Genomic DNA, 15,297 nt, shown 5'->3' on the forward strand with positions numbered 1-15,297 from the left:
TAGAGTTGGATTTGCATAATCAATGGATTAGGTAGATTGTCAATGAACTACTTCTGAAAGGACTTTAGGGAGAATGGTTCCTAGGGAAGCTGGAGGGCATAAACATGGACTCATGACCAACCTAGGATAAGCCTCTTGCCAAGTCTGTTCATGGATCTCCACAATCTTCATTAGGAATAGAGGATAGGACTTGAACATATTATGGCCATTTTAATAGCCATGCTTTTTACTTTTATTATACATTTCATTTCTGTTTCTTTTTTTAAGAAAGTGTAACTTTTTCATGTATGATAGTAAATAACACAATAGATGTGACACAACACAAACAAGATTTAAAAGATGGTAAATAGGGGTGCATTTGTGCTATGCTTATTTTTGTTTCCATTTTAGTGCTCAATTAGTGTAGTTTCTAGTAAATAAAATTATCAGTTGCTAACATTTAAATCAAACAGTTCAGTAAATGGAAGTATGGCTTATTTGTGAGAGTTCTGTTTTTTAAAACTTAACCTTTTTCTTATTTTGCTTTAATTTCTGGGATACATGTACTGAAAGTGTAGGTTTGTTACATAGATATACATGTGCCATGGTGATTTGCTGGGCCTATCAACCTGTCATCTAGGTTTTTAAGGTCCACATACATTAGGTATTCATCCTAATGCTTTCTCTCCCCTATCCCCTACCCACCAACAGGCCCTGGAGTGTAATATTCTCCTTCCCTGTGTCCCTGTGTTTTCATTGTTCAAATCTCACTTATGAGAACATATGGTATTGGGTTTTCTCTTTCTGTGTTAGTTTGCTGAGGATGATGGCTTCCAGCTTCGTCTATGTCCCTGCAAAGCACATGAACTCATTATATCTACATAGTATTCCATAGTGTATATGTGCCACATTTTCTTTATCCAGTCTATCATTGATAGACATTTGAGTTGGTTTCAAGTCTTTGCTGTTGCAAATAGTGCTGAAATAAACATATGTGTGCATGTGTCTATAGTAGAATGATTTATAATCCTTTGGGTATATACCCAGTAATGGGATTGCTGGGTCAAATGGTATTTCTGGTTCTAGATCCTTGAGGAATTGCCACACTGTCTTCCACAATGGTTGAACTAATTTACACTCCCACCAAAAGTGTAAAAATATTCCTTTTTCTCCACATCCTCGCCAGCATCGTTTCCCAACTTTTTAATGATCGCCATTCTAACTGGTGTGAGATGAGATGATATCTCATTGTGGTTTTGATTTGCATTTTTCTAATAACCAGTGATGACTGTTTTTCATATATTATTGGCCACACAGATGTCTTCTTTTGCGAAGTGTCTGTTCATATCCTTTGCCCATTTTTGATGGGGTTTTTCTTGTAAATTTATTTAAGTTCCTTGTAAATTCCAGACATTATACCTTTGTCAAATAGATAGAATGCAACATTTTTCTCGCATTCTGAATGTTGCCTGTTCACTCTGATGAAAGTTTCTTTTGCTGAGCAGAAACTTTTAGTTTAATTAGACCCCATTTGTCAATTTTGGTTTTTGTTACAATTGCTTTTGGTGTTTTAGTCATGAAGCCTTGTCCATGCCTATGTCCTCAATAGCATTACCTAGGTTTTCTTCTAGGATTTTTATGGTTTTAGGTTTTATATTTTAGTTTTTAATCCACCTTGAGTGAATTTTTGTATAAGGTATAAGGAAGGGATCCAGTTTCTGTTTTCTATCTATGGCTAGCCAGTTTTCCCAGCACCATTTATTAAGTAAGTAATTCTTTCCCCATTGCTTGTTTTTGTCAGGTTTGGCAAAGATCAGATGGTTATAAATGTGTGATGTTATTTCTGAGGTTTCTGTTCTGTTTCAATGGTCTATATTATCTGTTTTGGTACAAGTAGCATGTCGTTTTGGTTACTGCCGCCTTGAAGTATAGTTTGAAGTCAGGTAGTGTGAGGCCTCCAGCTTTTTTTTTTTTTTTTTGCTTAGGATTGTCTTGGCTGTACGGGCTCTTTCTGGTTCCATATGAAATTTAAAGTAGTTTTTTTTCTTGTTCTGTGAAGAAAGTCAATAGTAGCTTGATGGGAATAGCATTGAACCTATAAATTACTTTGGGCAGTTTGGCCATTTTCATGATATTGATTCTCCTATTCATGAGCATGGAATTTCTTCCCATTTGTTTCTGTCCTCACTTATCTCTTTGAGCAGTGGTTTCTAGTTCTTTTTGAAGAGGTCCTTCACCTTCCTTATAAGTTGTATTTCTAGGTATTTTATTTTGTCTGTAGCAGTTGTGAATGAGAGTTCACTCATGATTTCACTCTCTGCTTGTCTATTACTGGTATATAGGAATGCTTGTGATTTTTGCACATTGATTTTGTATCCTGAGACTTTTCCTAAGGAGTTTTTGTGCTGAGACAATGGAGTTTTCTAAATATACAATCAGGTGATACACAAACAGAGACAATTTGACTTCCTCTCTTCCTATTTGAATACCCTTTACTTCTTTCTCTTGCCTGATTGCCCTCTCCAGAACTTTCAGTACTATGTTGAATAGGAGTGGTGAGAGAGGGCATCCTACTCTTGTGCCAGTTTTCAAAGGGAATGCTTCCAGCTTTTGCCTATTCAGTATGATATTAGCTTTGGGTTAGTCATAAGTATCTTTTATTATTTTGAGATGTGTTCTGTCATACTTTATTGAGAGTTTTTATCATAAAGGGGTATTGAATTTTATTAAAGGACTTTTCTGCATCTATTGAGATAATCATGTGGTTTTTGTCATTGGTTCTATTTGTGTGATGGATTATGTTTATTGATTTGCATATGTTGAACTAACCTTGTGCTAGGTCCATCCCATCCTGCAGATCCTGGTTGAGCAACAGATGAAAGGAGTACTCAGACACAGGTATGCAGTGTAAGAGCAGCTAGGGGACTGCCCAGCACTTGTGGCTGAAGTAGAGAGCAGCCCCAAACAGCTGAAGCTGTTTACTTTTATTCAGTACAGACATAATGCCAAAAGCCTGGAGCAAACATAATCTGTGGGAAATTAACATTATTGTTCCCCCTTTTGGGGAGCAGTCATGCATGTGATGATCAAAGGTCAGTTTCTGGACAACATAAGTAAACAAGTCTATTTAAGATAAATTTCCCCACACTTCCTTGTACCTACTCCTTGCCTTCAGCTTATTCTTGCCCAAAGCTATGCAGAGTCTTCTAAAAGCCTGCTCCTTTCCCTATAGTTTTTCCCACCACTCTGACCAATCTCCTACATCTCTCCCTTTTCTGTTTTTTTTTTTTTTTTTTTTTTTTTTTTTTGCATCAGGTTTAGTTGATTGAAGAGTACAGATTTATGCAGCAACAGGTTTGACAGGCACAGCAGTTATAGCTTGTGTTCCAGCTTTGCATCCTAGAATTAGTAAATAACATGAGACAAACAGGAGTATAATCAGTAATATATTTTTTCCAAAGAGTGACCCCTAAAAGTGGGGTCTATCCAGGGAAGATGTTCTTGTACAGCCTTCCATATGGCTGTTTGTTGGGTGTGTAAATTTATAGTGTTTAGGGATTCCTAAATTTTAGTTTTAAGTTTAAAGTTTAAAAATTCCTAAATTTTTGTTTTATTTTGTTAAATTATTTATTTTGATAAATTTTGTTAAATTATCATGTAAGGTTCCCCAGAGGTGGTGTTTCACCTCATCCCATATATGTATTGAATGAGTCCATGGTAGAGAGGTGACACAAATATGCTTATACTCCCAGTCACAGATTAATTGCTGTCAGAATACCAGTGCATCTTGTCGTTCTCCTACATAGTCCAAGGAAGCTTCCAGGGCTTGAAGATGTGCAATAATTTTTTTTTTTTTTTTTTTTTTTTTGGGACGGAGTTTCACTCGTTACCCAGGCTGGAGTGCAATGGCGCGATCTCGGCTCACCGCAACCTCCGCCTCCTGGGTTCAGGCAATTCTCCTGCCTCAGCCTCCTGAGTAGCTGGGATTACAGGCACGCGCCACCATGCCCAGCTAATTTTTTGTATTAGTAGAGACGGGGTTTCAACATGTTGACCAGGATGGTCTCGCTCTCTTGACCTCATGATCCACCCTCCTCGGCCTCCCAAAGTGCTGGGATTACAGGCTTGAGCCACCACACCCGGCCAATAATTTTTTTATCTATACACTGCTGCAGGAAATGTTCATTAGACACATTTCTGGCCAAGCAATCCACAAAAGTAGCTGTTTGTACTAATTCAGTAATATATGCAACAAAAACACTAGTAGTGGCTAAGATGACTATGGCTGAGACTATAAAGTCTGTAAGTGTACATATGACTGTTTTATGTCTGACCTGGGACAGGGCATGTTCTAAGGTGGCAAGAACAGAGGAACCTTGCCAATTGCATGTCAAATTGACTGGTAGAAATGCCTCAGATTGTCTCCTTAATACCATGACACTAGTAATATTTTAATTAGATATATCATAATTAGTGATACATGAGGTGAGCCAAGCCTGTCACAAATGTGGAGTTTTGAGGTGTTACAGAAATGTTGGTTCCCATAAGGAAAACTTATGGACAGGAAGTGCAAATGAGGCATTGATCTGTGTAATTATGAATAAAGGTCATAGTATAACTGTTACTGGAATTTTGATATTTCCCATGCCAGGTTTTAAGGACAGTGCTAAGATGTTCCAGGTGCCATAAAGTGTCTTGGTGTGGCATGGACTCTACTTAGGGTCTGGGATATCCCATCCCCCATTAGCCCAAATCACAGAGGTATGGGATGTGCCTACAAAACTGTGATTGATGCCATGATGGATGTGGACATCAGTATGGTCGGCCTGCAAATGGCTGTGGGGGCTCTAGTCTATGATTTTATATTTGCCTAACTGTAGACTATGGGCTTGTCCCCCATGACAGACCTCCCAGCCAAAGTGAAATCCTTTACTTTCCTGGCTTTGTTCTTTAGCACAGGGAGGAATGTTGGGGAATGTGGCATTGGTTGTATTGTCCAGTTTGAGGCTACCTGCAACCAAGAATGTTAAAGCATTTCCTTCCCCATGATGTAGCCATAATTGTGTTTGGGCAGCTACACAGTAAGTGTTAGAACTTTTATAACTTAGACTCAGTGGGAGGATTGTGGAGTGATACGTAGTATTATCTGGCACCTCAGTCCAATGTGTGCCATTACTGAGGGACCCCTCCAGGGATATGTCAATCCCTCCTAGCCAATCAGTCACATTGTTAGAGGCTGGGAATGGGGTATCTGCCTAGGTAACAGGGCAGAAGAAAGGTGGATCTAGAAGATGGGTCTAATAGAGAGTAGCAGGTGCGGGTTGCAGGCAAAGTGAGAGAATAAGAAAGGTTAATACCCTATGAGAGTTGCAATGTACAACAGAAAGCATAGCAAGGAACAAATTATCTGGAGTGAATGGTGTCTGTCTGGAGCAGAATCTGCTCAGCCTCCTGAGTTGTCTTCTTCAGCATCCCCCAGGTAATGTTCCAGGCTTGTGTCATCTGAGGAAGTTGCATTGTCAGGTACTGCAGGTCCTGCATGGTCATTTCCTTCATTTCTGGTATTGGGTTGGGTTCTAGCCACACCCTGGTAAGGTTTCATATGTCATGCTGGAATCCAAAGAGGACCTGAGGGGGTATGAACACAAACATATCCTCTTCCCCATGTTAGCAAATGATTTGAACCATACCATATGTTAATATTTACATCTTTCATAAAACTAAAGCTTTTATATATTGAGTGATTTTTGAAAAGTGCTTTTCTATAGCTGATTGAAATTTATCTAAATTTAAGAAATTAAGGGTAAGGCTTGTGCCAATAGTGTTGCAGGGTCCTTATGCATATACCCGCCCCTGCCGTTTTTTTGTTTTCTGAGAATATTTTTAAGGGTGGAGTGGGCATGTTCTATGGCCTGTCCTTGGGGGTATATGGGATGCCTGTGTAATGCTGGATGTTCCATGTGTGACAATATTGGTGAAATTGTGAGCTGGTGTAAGCTGAACCATTATTGATTTTAATTTTTGTGAGCCACCTCATTAATGCAAAAGTTAGGAGAAGATGTTTAATGACATTTCAGGTGGATTCTCCAGGAAGAGCATGTGCACTAATTAGGTAGGAATTGGTATCAATGGATACATGTATATATCTTAGTTTTCCAAATTCAGGGATGTGGGTAACATCTGTTTGCCATAACTGACTAGGTTCCAGTCCTCTAGGGTTTCAACATCTGTTGAAGGGAGGGGGATGTACCTGTGAGCTGGCAATCTGAGTACTGCAGGATAATTTGTTTAGCTAGTCTTTGAGCTAACTAAAATTGTTTAGATAAACTTCTCCAATTTTGATGGAAAAATTGATGTGATTGGGTGGCTTGGTCAAGCAGTGATGTCATAACTTGCAGGTCTGCTTGATCACTGCCATGAACTAGTGGCCCAGGCAGCAAGCTGTGGGTCCAAATGTATGTTATAAAAATAGGATGTGTACATTGATCCAGCAATTGCTGAAGCTGAAGAAAAAGGGCACACAGGGTAGGCTCAAGAGTAAACTTAATGAGGGCTATTTAAAGGTTTTGCCATAAATAGAGTAAGCAGAGTCAGTAACAATATTGATGGGCTGAGTGGAAAAGGTTTCCAGGGCCAATATTATGGCTCCAACCTCAGCTCTCTGAGTACTAGTAAATCTAGATCAGGTGAGGGAGGTATGCAGTTCTCACCAGATAGCTGCTTTTCCATTTTTACCAGAGCCATCAGTGAAAAGCCTTAAAGCATTTGGTATGGGGGAGTAAACTACTTTTGTAGGCATAACTACAGGAGTATGAGATAAGAAGTGGAGTAGTTTGTGAGAAGGGCATGTTCTGTATGGCCCACATAATCAGAGCACTATCCAAAAGTCTAGAGATAGGGGGCAGGGCTGCTTCAAATCATTTTTTAATTAAGGATATTCTTATGACATCAGAGTCATAACCTTACAATTAATTGCATCGTTTGCGGCCTGTATAGATGATTTTACTAACTAGTTGGACATAGGGAGATAGTGCTTTAGTCCTGGTATGTGAGCAAAGAACCCATTCTAGGAAGCATAGCCTTGGGCCATCTGTCCTATTAATCCTGTTGGGGAATGTTTAGTAGGGAATGCAAATAATTGTACTGACTATTGTGGGTCTATGTAATCTCCTTGCCTCTGAGAAATAGATTGCTCTATTTGCTCTATTTCCTCAATTTTCCTTTTTGCATCAGAAATCAAATACTTGAGAGTCCAGGGCTGCACTGCCCTTTAGAATAGAAAATAGTTTCTGTAATTTATTAGTAGTAATATCCAAGGTGGGATGAAACCAGTTAATGTCACCCAGTAATTTTTGATAATCATTTAAGGTGTGTAAGTTGCTATTATTCAGTGTAACCTTTTGAGAACTTACTGACCAGGAAGTTGGTATGTATCCAAGATATTTCCAAGGTGAGGATATCTGTACCTTTTCAGGTGCTATGATTAAACCTCTTAACTGTGTGTTCTTGTTACAGAGGCATATAAACTCAGAAGTATTGGCTCCATTGGGGCTGCCAATGAAATGTCATCCATATAATGGATGATCTTGCAATTAGGAAATTCTTTTCTACTGGGGAGCAAAGCCTGCCTTACATGATACTGACGCATGGTAGGACTGTTCAACATTCCTTGAGAAAGTACTTTCCAATGAAATTGGTGAGCTGGCCTTGCAATATTGATAGCTAGTATTGTAAACACAAATTTTTATCTGTCCTGTTCTGCAAGGGAAATAGTATAAAAGCAATCTTTTAAATCAATAATGACTATAGGCCAATCTTGAGGAATCACCACAGTGGAAGGGAGCCCCTGTTGAAGGGGCCCCATAGGTTGCAAATTAGCGTTGACAGCACATAAGTCATGCAAAAGTCTCCATTTACCAGACTTTTTGGGAATGACGAAAATGGGCAAATTCCAAGGGCTGTTTGATGGTTTTATATGACCAGATTTATTTATGTATTATACATTAAGTTCTTGGGTACATGTGCAGAATGTGCAGGTTTGTTACATAGGTATACACATGCCATGGTGGTTTGCTGCATCACTCTGTCATCTACATTAGGTATTTCTCCTAATGCTATCCCTCCCCAGTCCCCCCACTTCCTACTATCCCTCCCATAGCCCTCCACCCCCTGATAGGCCCCAGTGTGCGATGTTCCCCTCCCTGTGTCCATGTGTTCTCATTGTTCCACACCCACCTATGAGTAAGAATATATGGTGTTTGGTTTACTGTTCTTGTGTCAGTTAGCTGAGACTGATGATTTCCAGCTTCATCCATGTCCTTGTAAAGGATATGAACAAATCCTTTTTTATGGATGCATAGTATTCCATGTTATATATGCCACATTTTCTTTATCCAGTCTATCACTGATGGCCATTTGGATTGGTTCCAAGTCTTGGCTATTGTTAACAGTGGCACAATAAACATACATGTGTATGTTTTTATAAAAGAATGATTTATAATCCTTTGGGTATATACCCAGTAATGGGATTGCAGGGTCAAATGGCATTTCTGGTTCTAGATCCTTGTGGAATTGCCACACTGTCTTTCACAATGGTTGAACTAATTTACAGTCCCACCAACAGTGTAAAAGTTTTCCTATTTCTCCACATCCACTCCAGCATCTATTGTCTCCTGATTTTTTAATAATCATCATTCTAACTGGTATGAGATGGTATCTCAATGTGGTTTTGATTTGCATTTCTCTAATGACCAGTGATCATTAGTTTTTTTTTTCATATGTTTGTTGGGTGTATAAATGTCTTCTTTTAAAAAATGTCTGTTCATATCCTTTGCCCAATTTTTGATGGGGCTGTTTTTTTCTTGTAAATTTGTTTAAGTTCTTTGTAGATTCTGGACATTAGCCCTTTGTCAGATGGGTAGATTGCAAAACTTTTTTCCCATTCTGTTGGTTGCTGGTTCACTCTAATGATAGTTTCTTTTGCTGTGCAGAAGCTCTTAAGTTTCATTAGATCCCATTTGTCTATTTTGGCTTTTGTTGCCATTGCTTTTGGTGTTTTAGTCATGAAGTCCTTGCCCATGTATATGGCCAGATTTTAATTGTCCTCAACTAATTCATGGGCTGATTGTAATTTCTCTCCCTTTAAAGTCCATTGTTCTACCCAAATAGGCTCTTGAGAGAGCCATATCAAGGATAGGGGAGAAATTATAACAGTGGCCATTATTAGAAAGGGATCTAATAGGTCTAATTAGTTCATTGGACTAATAGGTCCCATCCCCAAATATTTAGAGGGATGGGAATGACTAGAGGTTTTATATTAACATAGGGACCCCTCCTCTGGAGCATAGCAGCTGTCATGTTTGGCCCAGTCAATTGATTCTTGTTGGCTTGTTGTTCCCACAGCTGATCATATTCTGCCCTTTAGAGGAAGTATTGACTAGCCTCTAGAGTTGTTTTAGCTAGCACTAAACAGTCCCATGGGGTCATATGAAAGTGGTCTACTATGGCCTCAATTATTCCTTTTGTAAATGGGCTAGTAGCTCCATTTTCTCTAATGCTTTTTCAAGTGTTGAAAGTCACGGGTTCATGTACCCAATTACCTTGTTGGTCTTGCATCACTGGGAAGGCCAAGAGCTTGCCTAAAACAGGGTTTCATAACTATAGTGTATCCCTGCCTTTTTTCCAATTTATTGGGGGATGGGCCTCAGGGAAAAATCTGTCTCCTCAGTGGCACCTTTATGTGGTAATGTTGGGGCTGAGGGAGGAGTCAGGTAGGTGATGGTTCTTCCTCCCTTCCCTTTTTGGGCTCTTTTGTGTAGAGTGGAGCCAAAGCAGCCCTAACTAGGGCCCATATGTTAAAGATGTTACTGGTACCCGTTGCCCTTGTGCATGATGTCATTTAAGATTTCTCCCCACTTGCTCCCAGAGCTCTAGGTCTAATGCGCCTTCTTCTGGAAACCATGGGTTATGGAAAACAACAATGTACATTTGGTCCCTTTAAGTGAGCCTCTGAAACCGAGGCTCTGCTAGCTCTAAGTTTCAATACTTTTATGTACTGTTGCTGTTGAGCTGATAACTGTTGTCCCATGATAAAACTCTAGCTTGAAAATTCTGAGTGAGCACCAATTCCAATTACTTACTTACTGTGCAGTCTCTTCACCTTCATTTTCAAATGTTCTATCATGATCCATTGCAGCATTCTTCACATGGGGAACCAGCTGCTGGGTCCATCCTACAGACCCTGATCAAGTGACAGATGAAAGGAGTACTCAGACACAGGTATGCAATGTAGGAGCAGCTAGGGAGCTGCCTGGCACTAATGGCTGAAGAAGAGAGCAGCCCCAAACAGCTGGAGTGCTTGCTTTTATTCAATATAGACATAATGCTGAAAGCCTGGAGCAAACACAATCTGCATGTAATTAACATTGTTACTTTTTTGAGGGAGCAGTTACTTGTGTGGATGATCAAAAGTCAGTTTATGGACAACATAAGTAAACAAGCCTATTTAAGATAAATTTCCCTACACTTCATTGTACCTACTCCTTGCCCTCTGCCTCAGGGTAAGAGAACAGCTGCCTTCAGCTTATTCTTTCCCAAAGCTGTGCACAGCCTTCTGACCTTTCAGAAAACCTGCTCCTTTCCCTATAGTTTTTCCCACCACTCTGACCAATCTCCTACAGTCTTGCAACCCAGAGATGAAGTCAACTTAGTTGTGATGGATAAGCTTTTTGATGTGCTGCTGGACGCAGTTTGCCAGTATTTTATTGAGAATTTTATCAATGATGTTCATCAGAGATGCTGGCCTGAAATTTTCTTTTTTTGTTGTGTCTCTGCCTGGTTTTGGCATCAGGATGATGCTGGCCTCATAAAATGAGTTAGGGAGGATTCTCTCTTTTTCTATTGTTTAGAATAGTTTCAGAAGGAATGGTACCAGCTCCTCTTTGTACCTCTGGTAGAATTGGGCTGTGAATCCATCTGGTTCTGGGCTTTTATTGGTTGCTAGGCTATTAATTACTACCTCAATTTCAGAACTTGTTATTGGTCTACTCAGGGATTCAACTTCTTCCTAGTCTTGGGAGGGTGTATGTGTCTAGGAATCTAACCCTTTCTTATAGATTTTCTAGTTTATTTATGTAGAGGTTTGTAATTGCATTTCTGATGGTAGTTTGTATTTCTGTGGGATCGGTGGTGATAGCCCCTTTATTATTTTTTATTGTGTCTATTTGATTCTTCTCTCTTTTCTTCTTTATTATTAGTCTGGCTAGCAGTCTATTTTGTTAATCTTTTCAAAAAACCAGCTCCTGGATTTATTGATTTTTTGAAGAGTTTTTCATATATCTATCTCTTTCAGTTTTGCTCTGATCTTATTTATTTCTTGTCTTTTGCTAGCTTTTAAATTTGTTTGCTATTGCTTTTCTAGTTCTTCTAATTGTGATGTTAGTTGATTTTAGATGTTTTCCACTTTCTGATGTGGGCATTTAGTACTATAAATTTCCCTCTTAACACTGCTTTAGCTGTGTCCCAGAGATTCTGGTACTTTGTCTCTTTGTTCTCATTGGTTTCCAAGAACTTTGTTATTTCTGCCTTAATTTCGCTATTTACCCAGTAGTCATTCAGGAGCAGGTTGTTCAGTTTTCATGTAGTTGTGCAGTTGAGTGAGTTTCTTAATTCTGAGTTCTAATTTGATTGCACTGTGGTCTGAGACTTATGATTTCCATTCTTTTGCTGAGTGTTTTACTTTCAATTATGTGGTCGATTTTAGAATACATGCTACATAGTGCTGATAAGACTGTACATTCTGTTGATTTGGCGTGGAGAGTTCTGTAGATGTCTGTTGGTTCTTCTTGGCCCAGAGTTGAGTTTAAGTCCTGAAATTATTTGTTAATTTTTTGTCTCACTCATCTGTCTAATATTGAGAATGGGGTGTTAAATTCTCACACTATGATTGTGTGGGAGTCTAAGTCTCTTTGTGAGTCTTTAAGAATTTGCTTTTTGAATCTGGGTGCTCCTGTACTCGATGCATATATATTTAGGATAATTAACTCTTCTTGTTGCATTGATCCCTTTACTATCATGTCATGATCTTGTCTTTGTTGGTTTAAAGTCTGTTTTATCAGATACTAGGTTTGCAACCCCTGCTGCTTCTTTGCTTGGTAAATATTCTTCCATCCCTTTATTTTGAGCGTATGTGTGTCTTTGCACATGAGTCGGGTTTCCTGACTACAACACACTGACGGGTCTTGACTCTTTATCCAATTTGCCAGTCTGTGCCTTTTAATTGGGGCATTTAGCCCATTTATATTTAAGGTTAATATTGTTATGCATGACTTTGATCCTGTCATTATGATGCTAGCTGGTTATTTTGCCCATTAGTTGATACAGTTTCTTCATAGTATTGTTGGTCTTTATATTATTTTGGTATGTTTTTGCAGTGGCTGATGATACCATTTTTTCCCTTCCATATTTAGTGCTTCCTTCAGGAGCTCTTGTAAGGTAGGCCTGGTGGTGGCAAAATCCCTCAGCATTTGCTTGTCTCCTTCACATATGAAGCTTAGTTTGGCTGGATATGAAATTCTAGGTTGAAAATCTTTTTCTTTCTTTAAGAATGTTGTTGAACATATGCCCCCACTGTCTTCTAACTTGTGGGGTTTCTGCAAAGAGGTTTACTGTTTTTGTTAGTCTGATGGGCTTCCCTTTGTAGGTAACCTGACCTTTCTTTCTGGCTGCCCTGAACATTTTTTCCTTTGTTTCAACCTAATCACTTTTAAGTTTTGTCATCTTTTCATGTTCATATTTTTTTGGAGGCTTTGTTCACTCTTTTCATTCTTTTTTCTCTAATCTTCTCTTCACAGCTTATTTCAGTAAGTTGATCTTTAATCTCTGATATCCTTTCTTCTGCTCTAATTGATTCAGCTATTGATACTTGTGTATGCTTCACAAAGTTCTTGTGCTGTGTTTTTCAGCTCCATCAGGTCATTTATGTTTCTCTCTAAACTGGTTATTCTAGCTAGCAGTATGTAACTTCTTTTTATCAAGGTACTTAGCTTCTCTGAATTATGTTAAAATATGCTCCTTTAGCTCAGAGGAGTATGTTATTACCCACATTCTGAAGCTTACTTCTGTCAATTTGTCAAACTCATTATCTGTCCAGTTTTGTGCCCTTGCTGGAGAGGCATTTTGATCATTTGGAGGAGAAGAGGCGTTCTGATTTTTGGAATTGTCAGCATTTTTCTGCTGGCTTTTTCTCATCTTTGTGGCTTTATCTACCTTTGATCTTTGAGGCTGATGAACTTTGAATGGGGTTTCTGTGTGGGGCTTCTTTTTGTTGATTTTGATGTTACTGCTTTCTATTTGTTAGTTTTTCTTCTAACAGTAGCCTCTTCTGCAGGTTTGCTGGAAGTCAACTCCAGAACCTATTTGCCTGTGTATCACCAGTAGAGGCTGCAGAACAGCAAACATTGCTGCGTGCTTCTTCCTCTGGAAGCTTTGTCCCAGAAGGGCACCAGCCTGATGCCAGCTGTAGTGCTCCCATATCAGGTATCTGTCAACCTCTGTTGGGAGGTGTCTCCCAGTCAGGAGGCACAGAGTTCAGGGACCCACTTGAGGAGGCAGTCTGTCCCTTAACAGAGCTTCCAGCACTGTGCTGGGAGAACCTTCCTTGTAAGGATAGACTATTTTCTTCACAGCTGGCAGCCAGGAACCATTAAGTCTAATGAAGCTGTGCCCATAGCCGCCCCTTCTTCCAGGTGCTCTGTACCCGGTAGATGGGAGTTTTATCTATAAGCCCCTAACTGGGGCTGCTTTTTTTCTTTCAGAGATGCCCTGCCCAGTAAAGAGGAATCTGGAGAGGCAGTCTGGCCACAGCTGTTTTGCTGTGCTGTGTTGAGTGTTGTCCAGTAAATATTTCCAGGCCTTCTTAGCACTGTCAGGATAAAACCATCTACTCAAGCCTCAGGTAATGGTGGATGCCCCTTCCCACAAAGCTTGATCATTCCAGGTCAAATTTAGACTGCTGTGCTGGCAGTGAGAATTTCAAGCCAGTGGTTCTTAGCTTGCTGGGCTCTATGGGATTGGGACCTGCTGAATGAGACCACTTGGCTCCCTGGCTTCAGCCCTCTTTCTAGAAGAGTAAATGGTTCTATGTCACTGGAGTTCCAGGCACCACTGGAGTATGGAAAAACACTCCTACAGCTAGCTTGGTGTCTGCCCAAACAGCCACCTAGTTTTGTGCTTGAAACCCAGGTCCCTGGTGGTGTAGGGACATGAAGAAAACTCCTGGTCAGGAGATTGCAAAAACCATGGGAAAAGCATAGTATCTGGGCCAGATAGCACAGTTGCTCACAGCTTTCCTTGGCTGGGAAAGCGAGGCCCCCTGCTTCTTGCACTTCTCAGGTGAGGTGACACCCCACCCTGCTTCTGCTCACCCTCCATGGGTTGGACCCACTGCCTAACCAGTCCCAATGAGATGAACAGGGTACCTCAGTTGGAAATGCAGAAATCACATGCCTTCTTTGTTTGCCTCCCTGGGAGCTGCAGACTGTAGCTCTTCCTATTCTGCCATATCGCCAGATCCCCCACTTCCGTGTTTCTATTGACTTTTTTTTTCCTGGTTATGGAGATGTGTCCTGTTTGTTATTTCATTTGTCTACTAACTTTTATTTGAATGCCAGATGTGACTATAAGCTTCGCAATGCTGGATCATGCAGATTCCTGGAGCTCTTTCCCCATGTGTCCCCCTCTTCTGAAAGATCCCCACAATTTCTGTACATCAGCATTTAGTATAATTAGCTCTTTGGTTTTATTTTTAGCCATTCTAATAAGTGTGTTAGTAATAGCTCTTTGTATTTTTTGCATGTCCTTCATTATTAATGATATTAAGCATCATTTGATAAACCTCTTTGTCATTCATATATCTTTAGTAAAGTGTCTATTCAAATATTTTATTTGTAAAGTAAGTTGTCTATTTTTATTTTGAAGGATTCCTTGAAATTGTTTGGTTATTCTAGATCTTTTGTGTTTCTATGTACATTTTAGAAAAACACTGTCAAGGCACATTCTTGAGTGATCAATCCAATATGGCTGATTAAAGTCAACTGTGGTCAGCACACTAATGGAGAGGAATAAAAGGGAGGAGTGAACCTCAGCACCTTCAACTGAAATATCCAGGTTCTCACATTGGGACTGACTAGGCAAACAGTACAACCCATGGAGAGTGTGGAGATGGGTGACGGCCCACCTGGGAGCAGCAGGGAGCCAAGGGAACCTCCACCACCAACCAAGGAAAGTGGTGAGTGTTTGCCCAACCTTACCTGGGAAACC

At 39.9% G+C, this 15,297-nt stretch overlaps 1 pseudogene; it reads left to right on the forward strand.

The window, feature by feature from the left end:
* Positions 1-15,297, forward strand: part of LOC105709008 (keratin, type II cytoskeletal 8-like) — an 84,841-nt pseudogene that overhangs the window by 27,713 nt on the left and 41,831 nt on the right.

This window comes from Aotus nancymaae, unplaced genomic scaffold (assembly GCF_030222135.1).
Source record: "Aotus nancymaae isolate 86718 unplaced genomic scaffold, 86718_ANA_hifiasm-v0.15.2.pri h1tg000020l, whole genome shotgun sequence".
NCBI lineage: Eukaryota > Metazoa > Chordata > Mammalia > Primates > Aotidae > Aotus > Aotus nancymaae.